This window comes from Argiope bruennichi, chromosome 7 (assembly GCF_947563725.1).
Source record: "Argiope bruennichi chromosome 7, qqArgBrue1.1, whole genome shotgun sequence".
NCBI classification, from domain to species: domain Eukaryota; kingdom Metazoa; phylum Arthropoda; class Arachnida; order Araneae; family Araneidae; genus Argiope; species Argiope bruennichi.
Window position 1 is genome coordinate 56,458,004 of NC_079157.1, and position 12,584 is coordinate 56,470,587.

A 12,584-nucleotide genomic window follows, 5' to 3' on the forward strand; every position below is an offset into this window, starting at 1 on the left:
TTTTTTTTTTTTTCGTATGATCATTGTTAGCTTATTTACGCATAGCATAGTTTTACGATTTTATTTCGGTCTACAGGTTTTTGATTTTAAAAAGTCTGCTTTTGAGTACACTAACACATGTTTGTTTATTGTTATTCTATTTTTATTATATTCCAATTTTGCTTTGGTTAAATTCAAAACATTAATTTCTAAGAAAAAAAAATCAGAAATGATTGTGAAATACAAAAGAAAACAATGCACAGAATATGTATAAGTGTTTTAGATGAATTTTGATGCATAAACTGAATGAAACTGCTCTGAATATTATGCATTTCATTTAATTAATGAATTTGGCTTTGACATTCAAATCTTAATTGTTCAGAAGTATGATTTAAAAATGAGATTTAATGGGGATTATTTATTTAGAATGCACATAATTTTATTATAAATTACTATAATTACATATTATTTAAGTAATTATGAAATACACATTGTTACGAAAAATTCTCCGTAAAATTCCGTATAATGTTCGTTGTAGTAAATGTATGGTAACACAGTCCTATAGGTTCAGTAACCAAATAACGACGTTTATTAACAGAAATACACAGACGACATAACACAGCTGAGACATACACAAGCAATTAACAGCAATTCTTGCAACAAACAGCAGCCCACAAGTAACTAAACAATGACAACAGCATACAAAGCGGCCAGACAGAAGGAAGGTAAACTTATCACATATTTATGTCCCTTCAAACGTCTGCTATTCTCCACTGTCATCTCGCTTTATCTGTACTCAGTTGCCGACTGATTACTATATGATTGGTTACTCGGTACACGACTCGCTGCTGCTTCAATACTTAACTCCAAAACTCGATGGACGGTTCAATTCACTAATCGCTTGAGCACCACTCAACACTTGCTCTTCGCTAGACTAATTCGTCGATGAATAACTATACAACTGACTCCGACTTGGACTGCTGGTTTTATATAGATTCCGAGACAGAGTACAGAAAGGTCTCGGAAGAATAACTTACTTCGCCTCCTATTGGTCCTATCGCCAAACTTCCTGAAGGTTCTAGAATCATTCATTTGTATCCAAGTCCGAAAGTCATTGTTCCGACAACCATTCAGCATCTGATAAAACTTCGTAAAATTGTATTTCTTGCAATAGAACTAGTTGCGCTGGTAAGCAATATTGTAGATTCGTAACAATATTTTAAGCTAATTATAACGCATTAATCAAATAATAATTTCGATTGATGGTTTCACTCATAAAATTTTAGTTTGCTTAGAAAATACACAATTTAATATATCTAAAAAGTATAAGAATCATGACAACAATCTAAGCCATTCGCCCATGTCCAAATTGTGTTGCATGCCAAAAATAATTTTGAAATGTAAATCATATTGTATAACATGCACAAAGAATCTTTATTAATCAATTAGCTTAGAAAATGTTATTGAAATATAATAATTTTATTGTTTTGAAGTATTGAAATACTCATGATTATGATGATTATTACTGCAATTGCCTTATTAATATAATTGGAAATTACCTAGTGTTACGGAAATCATTCGTTGACTTTGTGGTGAATATAATCAAAAAGCAAGATAATGAAAAATGACGCTCTTTTCCCGAATATTCCAAAAAGCACGAAACATATGCAACAATAACACTGCTAAAGAGATGCTGAAAGAACAATATTTGTGAAAATTAACAATACAAACAAGTAACAAATCGCTAATTAAATAATAATAGAACAGCCTTGCTTCTAATATCTTCCAATTCACGATACAAACAATCTCCAGCAAGAAACTGGTCCACTGATTTCTCCTCGTATTTATATAGCTTTACAATAGGCGAGGCAGCATGAAATTCTCCCGAAAAATCACGATTCCTAATAAAGGCATGGCCATAAATCTTGGATTTTCCAGAACTCTAATTTTTAAAGTCAGAGTTGAAAGTAGAAGATTTCATTAAGAATTTCTGTAATATTGATGAAATTTCCCTTCTCTATAAAATTAGCGTAGAATTGCAGCAATAATTAAACTACATCTTTCTACTACTAGTAATATAGTAAATGATTGATAGAATTTAACTTTTATCCTTTAATCTTAAAAATAAAAGAAGTTACCATTTTCTTACGAAAAGCACGACGGAATAATAAAGAGCAATATGCATATGTTTGTGATCTTTAGAACAGAACATAAGACTTAGAGTTGCCTCATTTCACACAGATAGACTTTTGAGAGTGGGAATATGCAGGGTCGGATTAAGCCTTTTAGGAACTTTGTCTCCAAACTCTCTTTATCGAGTTTAATTTAATATACGTAATTTAAGTAGCAAAACCCTTAATTGCAGATCTCCCTCTAAAAAATTGGTTTTGGTATTTTATACGTATAAAAAAATACTCAAATGAAATAAAAAATATATTCTAAAAATTAATAACATAAAAGAAATGGTAATTTCTTAAATTGCTATTAAAATGTCCCAAAATTAATTTAAAGAATAATTTGAGTTAGCCGGATTGCATTTATAATAAAATAAAAACACAAAAATGAATTTCAAAATGCTGAAGATATTCTCGAGGTTCAAGTTTCGAGTTCCTAAAGTTGTGAGAATCTCTAATAATTGCCTATTGTGCCTATTAGTAATTGATGCCTTAGAATGTGCACTGCTGTAGATTTTTTAAAAGATTGATCAAAATTTGAATTAATTAAAAACTGAGATTTTTTTCGTTTTAACATATCAAATCCCAAAAATATTATTCTAAAAAATTGCTTTTTACCCTATTTCAAAATTTTAAAAAAAAAATCTTTTTAATGATATCAATTTAATTGTTGTGAAATTTTTCTTTGAATTTTGACAATTTTTAATAATGTGCTTTTGCATAACTTTCAACAATCGATTTCATTGTCGTATTAAGATTTAAGCCTTTTCCACCGTTTAATTGAATATTTAATGGCGTAATTATTTCTCATTGTTGAAAGATAAAGAAGAAAGTTCTGTTTATTATCTCTGCAGTTTATCAAAGAATGAATTTGCGTTACGCAAAAGAAATGTACATTTCGAAATACAGGCGGTTAAAATTAAAGTTCCATTTTGAATTGTTCAGAAAAAGAAAATTACTGAAGCAAATGTTATCAAATTTCGTAATAGTTTAAAAGTCATGGAAATTTCTTTTCCGCAAAAAAAAAAAAAAAAAAAAAAAAAAGAAAGAAAGAAAAGTTTAACAACTCACTTCCAGGGGAAAATGGTGCTGTATGCAATATTGTTAAAAAAAATAGGACATGAAGACATCGGCTTAAAATGTGTTTAATCTTTTCTGAAATATAGTACAAAGCATGTTCAATGGGGCGTCCACCATTTAATGAAAGCAAGTTAAATTGCATTACTGCATTCTCAACAGTAGTTCTTAGCATATCAGGAGGAATGTTACACACATGTCGGTGTATCACATTTTTCAATTCCCCCAAATTGTTTAGATGATCACCACAAACAGCACTTTTGAGATAACCCCGTAGACAGAAGTCACAAGGGTTGCGGTTTCGTGACGGAATGGCCAAGAAGTGGGGAAATTACGGCCTAAAGTCCGTTCATTCGTGAAATATTGTTTTAAATAACTGTGTGGCACATGTACCAAAGTGCCGTGGGGCCCATAAAAGTCGTGGTATCTAAAATGCCACGTTGCTGGAGTTCAATTATCATGAAACGTCTTAACATTGACTCTAAGCGAGCTGCAGTCACACTGCATGTAACAGGTGCAGCTGTCGACTGCTCTTCAAAGAAAAATGGCCCCATTATGAAATTAATTGCCATACCGATGACTTTAGGCGAATACAATTGAACTATGTAGATAACATGTTTTTTTTTTTTTGGCTCAAATCTTTCAATTATGATGTTGAAATGGCTATTTAGGTACAAATGAGCCACATCTGTCCATAAAATATTTCACGGCCAATGTTCGTCCATTTCCAACCGTACAAGGAATTCCCAAAGCAAAAAATTCTCTTGCAGTAGGATAGTTACTTTGAAGTTCTTGAACATGTTTGATTTTGTATGGGTAGAAATGCAACATTTCAGGACAGTTTAGTACACCGTACCCCATGGTACGTCCATTCGACTTGCGACAGCTCACACGCTACAAGTACCGTGTGTGCTTTCCATTGTTATTTTCTCCACTGCTAATGCAACAGCCTACTCGTTTTCCACAGAAGCAGGTTTCCTTCCCCTCCCAGGTACAACAAATAATAAATAACCCGTGGCTTCAAACTTTGCCATCATTTTCCTCAAACCCGGCGGTGTCATTGGACCTCGGCTTATTCCTTGAACGATACTTTTACATTGTTCATTGCTATCGCATAATCCCATTAAAAAAAAAGAACGGTCTTACATAGTTGAAAAATTGTCGATTCGTGACAATGAGAACTGTGACAAATAGGCTCACTTTTATGTGGGAAATCAAATGACTTGTAAAACGCGTCTGCATAAATCATTTGCTTCTTCCTGCCATAAGCCAATCACAAGCCATTACGGTTTTGCATAACCCCACAAACAGTTTCGTTTCAGAAATGATTAAACGTATTTTAAACTGATGTTTTCATGTCTTATTTGTTTAACAATATTGAGTACAGCGCCATCCCTTCTGGTGATGAGTTTTTAAACTTTTTCTTTTTTTCAAGGAAAAGTAATTCCCCAGATCTTCTACAAGCTATTACCAAGTTTGATAACATTTGGCCCAGCAATTTTTCTTTTTATGTCTATTTCAAAGTGGAACTTTAATTATAGCCACCCTACAGAATATATTGACACTCGAGTTGTTAATGGTTCGATATCATGGGATTATTTTCCATTGGGATAATTATTTGTTCAATCAATTATTTGTTCAATGTTCTATTTCAATAACCTTACACAGAATAAGTGTAAGGTTATTGAAATAGAACGACTTTAAAGTCTCTTACGATTTGATCTTAAACAATACTTTGTTAAGGGATTATTAACATCAAGTTATGTGTAAGAGATATAAATGAAATTAAATACAATCTTTTTTTCCGATGAACCAAAGGGTCTACTAGGGTAGCTAGTAATGCATAAATGATGATAGAATTCATTTTTAATCTTTAAATAAGAGAAGTTACCATTTTCTTATGAAATGCGCAGTAGATTACATCTATATAGCTTCAGAAGTCATGATTATCACCTAAATAATTCATGTGCATCTAAAATATTTCACAGCACAAGTCTATCTGAGGAATAAAAATGATGTTTAAAAAGTAAAATCCCATATACAGAAAAAAATCACTATTTAAATAAAATAACAAACGCAGAGAAATATTTAGCAAGCATAATTTATTAAAAATGGTCTCTTTCGTTTTTTCTCCGACTAAAAATATTACTTAAAACTATCCGCCTTTGGCTACAAGCTGGTTCTTCGGGATAAAGGTTATGAAAATTTTCTGTCTTTAATAAGGAACTTCTTTTTTATGGTTCTAACATTAAAGTAATTTTAAATTTCAAATTGGTTAAGCAAACTCATCTTATTTTAAAATTCTTGAATCGTTCATCATGCTTTTTGCATGTTTTCTAGAAAATTACCCGTTTTCTTAAGCTACAAAATATAGCTTGCAGAGCATCTTAAATTCTTAAAACTAAAATAATACTCCGAGCAATTTAGAATTCCATCGGCTTGTTTATTCTTTCAACATAACAGCGTATCTTACAAACATTGCCAGATTCCAGAAAGTTTACAATTGATCATCAGCTATTATACAAAAAATAAACGAAATAATATTAACAAAATATGTTTATCAAAGAAAAAATCGTTTGCTTTTACTTTTTAATAATATTTTAACAAAATAAAAATAGTAGCAGTTATAAAATGTCTGAAAAGGAATCGTCTGCTAAATGTCTATTAACAGATTTAGATTCTGATATTTATTGAACAGTGCTTTTGTTTCCCTAACTTTCTTTTATTTAGCTAATAATTTGAAGCGGAAACTTGAATCGAAGCATATTCATATAAAAAGTAAAATTGTTTCGTGTTGAAATTTTGCGTATATTACAGAGTACGTTTCATTATTTGGATAATATATCGGAATATTTTTGTTTACAGATTCAATAAAAAAAACCAGTGTATTGTAATAAGAAAGCATAATTTTAAATCAAACGAATGATAAAATATATGTGGTAAATTAACTCCACAAGAGGGCGCTCTGCATTCTTCCGATGATAGCCAGCAGCCAGAGGGCAAAGTTCAGAGTTCAGCAGAGAGACGTCAGCCGAGAAAGGTGCAACTGGAATTTTTGCGTAGAAGAATTCATGTACAAATGTCCAATGTACCACGCGTAGGTGGAAAAGATCCTTTGAACATCAGCTGTTCATCTTCGTGTAATATAAATTCCTTTTTCATCATTGAATCCTCACTTGTAAAAATAATCCTTTGTTAATAAAGAAATAAAAAGATTAAGCTACTCCAAGTGGACTGATGCATTAAAACCCATCACACCCACATATATCTAGTTCTGTTTCAATAAATCCATCTATATTACAGGAAAAAATAGTAAAGTTTATAAAAAATCGATGAATTTGAAAGATTTTCATTATTGCTTATTTTTGAAATCGAACCTTAACTATAGTAACAAAAAAACAAAAAAATGAAATTTACGAAGACTATAATAAAAAAGTTTAAAAAAAATTTAAACATGCTTTAAAAAGAAAAAAATTACAGTATAAAAATTCCAATTATTATACCTTGTTACCAATAATTGAAAGAGAAACTCAGAATAGAATTTATTTTTTAAACATGCTTAAAAAAACTTTTTAGAATGAAAAAGGTTTAATTTTCATATCTTGATTATCAACAATGGAAAGAAACACCTACGATAGAATTTTTATAGCAACAATAAAAACGATTTGAATGTCATTACAACAATGGAAATTATTGTCATAAAATATCATTAACGGAAAATTCATGATCCTTCCATTTGGGTACTTTAAAAAATTCAACAGGCTCAATAATGGTACTCTATTCCACTCGAAATAGTAGAAAAATAAATAACCGTAACAGCACGAAAAACTTAAGAAGAATTCGCAGATCAATACTCCAAAGAGAGACTTCGCCCAACTGATCGTTTGAGCTTAATTCAACTGCTACTCATCACTGACCCCATCCGTCGGGTTCGTTACAGGGCTTCGAATGCTCTACCACAAAGTGGAATTCGTGTCCTGATGGAGTTATCGTCAATATTCTTGAATATTCTGGTTCAATATGAATTAAATTATTAAAATCATTGTTAAATAAAATAAAGTTAATTCGCTACTCATTTATAATTTATTGAGATATTAATCTTTAACTGTTTATATTTTGTTTTACTTGAATCCTATAAAATAATAATTTTGAATGTTAGTTTATTTTTTCCTTAAAATCGATCATAATAATTAACTGCCTTTATTTGGAAGTAAGGAACTCAATACATATGGTTAATTTATCTAGAATTTCATTACTATAGTAATTTTATACAAGATAAATATATTTAAAAATAAATCAATACAACCATATATCCTTCCACAAAGTTACTAATACAAATCAGCTAGAATGGTCTCCTTGCAACTATCTCGCACACTCACTAATAAATGTGCCATACAGCACCGGCAAAAAATAATTATGAAAGAGCAGATGAATGTGCAATCTTTAACGTGGTTTTTTTTTTTTTTTCTTTTTTTAAAGATTTGCTACTGTGCGGTTAATACAAATGTATCAAAAAACCGTCTGATTAAAACCAAAATAACACAGAACTACAATTTTAAACACAAATCTATATATCAAATTTCATAAATTTAATGGCGTGTTTTGAGCTATCACGTTTCTATTCTTATGAAAGTACAAACCGTTAGACGATCAAAACTTTGTCAAATGTTTAAAGGCTAACGTATATCTTCACTTCATATCTGAAACTGTGTCCTGAATTTCATTTATCTAAGTCATTGTATTTTTTAGTTGTCGTTTTCACATGCATGCAAAAATACAGATCGATAGACGGTCAACTCCTTGATAGATTTCGTTTCAAATTTGATATATGTCTACACTTTAGATATTACATCTGTATATCCAATTTTATCCTCTTAATTGTCTCTTTTTTGTAGCTTTTGTGTTAGTTTATATTCGAATAGTTGAACTTTCTCTGAACGGATTTCGTACAAAACATGATAGAAAACAATTAATTTGATTAAAAGAGTGAATCCAAAATTTGGATTATCCTAATCCTAAAAATTTGAATTTGGGCCAAAATTCTAAAAGTTTAGATTAGTAAAAACTGTAAACCAAATTTCAGATGTCTAGCTCAAAGCGTTTTTGAGTTATCGTATTCTCTGACAGACATAATTTTAAAATGCGTTTTTCAGAGAGATTTAAAATAAAAATTCGTCGAAATCCCGAGTTGGAATTTTTTGACAGTTATATTATCTCTTAATGCACTTCATATATTAGAAAGTAAAAAAATAATGAAATCGTTAATGATTTATTTTAGCTTTAAAAATTTGCTGAAACTATTCAGCAAATTTTTAAGTTATTATGGGAGCGCCTTATAATGTTCATTGTCTAAGGCTTACTTAAATAAGACTTACTTGTCTTATGTACTTAAATCCACCACTGTATGAGACCGATCTTCTGATATAGGCGATTTCTTTCCTGTATTTGCATCGTACAAGATTTAATAACTAAAGCATCAAATATGGATACTGAAACTAATTTGCATAGAAAAAGAGATGATGACAATAACTGGGTTAATTTTAAAATTTTGCGACCACCCAGATAAGATCGACTTGAAAAAAAAATAATGAGCTTTAGTGAAAAATTGATTTGCAGTGCCTTGTGAAAAATGTCATACTGCAATTTAATAATTCAATGCATTTTTCTAGTAATTGCATTTGTTAATCATTTTTATAAAGATAATATTTAACAACACAAAGAATAATAAAAAGATCAAATAACCATTGTAGCGGCTACATTACTCGACTTGATATCTTTTATACAACAGATGGCGCCTCTTTTTATACAACAGATGGCGTTGCCTTATTAACATTAGGTATATTTCCTATGGTCCTTCTTGGTTATCATTATTAGATTGTAATAAGGCGGTCTTAGGTGGTGTAGGGAGAGGGCATAGCAGCTACATTACTCTACTACCTTCTTTTTTTGATACAACAGATGGTGTCAGATTATTAAGATGGAAGTATATTTCCCATTATCCTTTTTTGGGGCCATTATCAGATTGTATTCTAATGAGTGTCGTGTATTTTACGTGTTCGCTTTCGTTTTGTCTTGTGAAATGTGGAACTTTTGAAAATAATTAAATAACTGTAGTTGAAACTCGTCTATTATTTTCATATGCCTCATAATGAAGTTATAAAGAGCAGTTCAACAGCGTCCCTCTACGTCATGCAATATGGCATGACACAATATAATTTAGCACGCCACTTACTAGAAAAAAGTTATAAAATATGATTTTTCTTTCATTTTTCTCATGTTTTATTGCAAATGTTTTAAAGATTTCCCCATAATTAAATTATTTTGACGAATTTGAATCTTGAAAACTGCTCTTAATTAATGCTAAATCTCAAAGCATTTTTTTAGCAAAATCTTTTTACAAATGCGACAGTAACTAGTAAGATCAATATCATTTTCAAAAAAATAACAAAGTTGAGATATAATTCAAATTAATAATTTATAAATTATTGTAAAATTTGTATTATTGTTTTTATCTTGAAAGGCCAAACTTCACAGCAGATTCTGATTTTATTTAATAAAACATTGCATTCTACATTGTCTTGCAAAGTCACATTTAAACTTTTGTAAAGTTTGAGAAGATCATTTTTATCCGAATTATATATTTTTAAAAATCTTATGATTTTTCAAGTTTGTGATTAATTTTGAATTCTTTCTAAAAAGATATAAAGGCAGTTTCAATTATGATTTTAGCTACGTAAGCTTTCTGCAAGCTTAGTGAAATTAAAAATAACCAACTTTATCTGGAATCAAGTCAGATGACAATATTCGTAAGTCTCTGTATTCGTATTTGTAATAATAATAATTTTTTTGCAAATTTTTTTAACTACATATTGTTTTTGTAAGATGAGGCTTTGTGCGCTTGCACCGCCCGCAACTCTTCGAGCCGAACCTATACTTTAATGTGCCACAGAATAGTTACTTGTTTTTCTAATTTAAAGAAACTGCCTTTCTTTAAATTAGCATTTTGTTCCACATATGCGAACGAAATTGAAATTTCCGAATTCGCTGATTGATAGTTTTTTGTGTACATTTATTATTCAGTATAGTAAATGAATCACTCAATACAGTCGTACTGAGAATGCATGAATATACTGTGAACGTACTGAATATAGAGCCATTTATATGAGAGGATCCTAATTGGTTGAAGCATTCCTCGCAAATGTTGTCAACGTGAAAGCAGTGTTCCAAGTTCATTTGTAACATTGTAATTATGCACACTAACAACTATTTTAAATGTATTTTTAATTTTAATGTATTTAACCACTAACGTTTTAAAGTTTCTTCTTAATAAAAGTAATTTTTTGTAGGTGGAGTGTATGTGTGGTGGTGGTGGGGGGGGGGAGTATTTGACCAACAAGTACCAGTCTCTGGATTAAAAATCGTTTGATGAGAAATTTCGAACACATTTGTCTTATTCAGAGCCTATTCTCTTTATTTGCGTAAAAAAAAAAGCGAAAAACATATTTTTAAAAAAATGTAAAATACGTATTAAAGAATTAATAATATTACAAAAAAAAATTTCTTCAGGTTAAAAACATTGCAAAAATGTGTTTTGTAAAATATAAAACTTTAAAAAAAAATTCTAAATAATAATAATAATTATTATTATTATTATTTTTTTAATTTTTTTTTTTTTTGCATCAGAATTACTTTAGCCTTGATTTAGAATATTGTAAAATATACCAGTCACTTTTATAAGTTGTATTTTAAAGCTGATACTTTAAGATGCCAATGTAATCTAATATTTAAAAAAATGAATTTTTGTTTGTTCATATCTTATGTACCGTTCAGCCGATTGCGATAAAACTTAGTCAACTTATTGCTTGCATTTGCGTGAAGATTAAAAGCAGAATACACTTATTAGTATTGATTTTGAACACAATAAAATTTTCAAACAAATCGTCTCATACGTTTCTATGATTCAACATTATTTTTAAATGCACAATCTACAAAAAACAAACAGTAAACGGCAAAATTGCCGCATTGAAAAGGGGTTGTTGGCTCTCCATGGCCGAATGGTCATAGCAGTGGTCTCATTATCAAGAGATCATAAGTTCGAATCCTGCTAGGGACAATAAGATTCGCAGTCTGTGTAAATATTTAATTGCTTGATTTTATGTTTTCCTTTATTTCATGTTCCAGAAGATTTTGGACTTTTCTTACTGTCTCCAGAAAAGTATTCTGGAACTTTCCCTGCTAGTATAAAAGCAGAAGATCTATCAGTCACTGAGTTCAGAGGTGAGTTAATAAATTGGTATAGCTCTACTTCTTGTGTGTGTGTGTGTCATTGAGTTTCATACTAAATATATTGTTAGCCTATTTTCCAAATGAATAAATTTGTAAAAAATACAGTTCCTGAGAATTATAAAATATTAAGATGATATCAATACTTTGCCTTGTATGATCAGCGTAATTCTTATCTGTTTCATAATGTTTAATTTGTTATTATTTTTAATTAATTACTTTTAATTTATTTAAAGAATGTTTTTAAAAATCTTGATCCTGAAGATGTCGAAAGTCCTTTCGAAGTCCTGAAAGGGTCGACCACTCCTTCTAGATGATCGATCTTTTATTAAATGAGGAGTTTCATAATATTCACTGCCTAAAGCTGCAAAAGCCCGAATCTGACACTACTAGCAACTTAAAAATATTAAAGCAATGGAAACTCAAAATAACATTATACAATTCAAACAAACATTTTTATTTTTATTTCTTGATCAGCTGATTCATCTGGAATGTTAATTGTGATTGTTGATTGTTAATTGTTGAAATAGATATTTTACGTAATGTTATTTTAATAGATTTACACTAATATGCTTTTTATATGCATGTATCTTCATAATGAAGTAATACAAGCTTCAAAATCGCATGAAAATCACAACGGCTTATTTTATTTAACATGGAGTGCAATCATTCTACGTATCGCATATTTAATATTTTAATAAGCTTTGCTTAGATTTTTTAAAAAGGAATGAAATAAAATCATAAAGCAAAAATGCTTAGCAGCGTTGGCAAAAAAATACGAAAGTATAAATAGAATATTCATTTCTTGGTTTTGAAAAATGAAACTCATGTTATTAAATGTTTGATGGACACGATGAAAATCTTTTGAATTTTGCAACAAAATATAGTATTGTTGCTAATTATGCATAAAAAATGGTTTTACAAAAATTTAAATGAAGGAGATTTCGCTGCAGATAAATTGATATCATAAAAAGGATATATGAAATGATATCACTTAATTTAATTTAAATCCTAATTAATTTCCTAGTTTTTATCTTAAATTAGCTCACATTACTTTGTAAAATTTTCTCT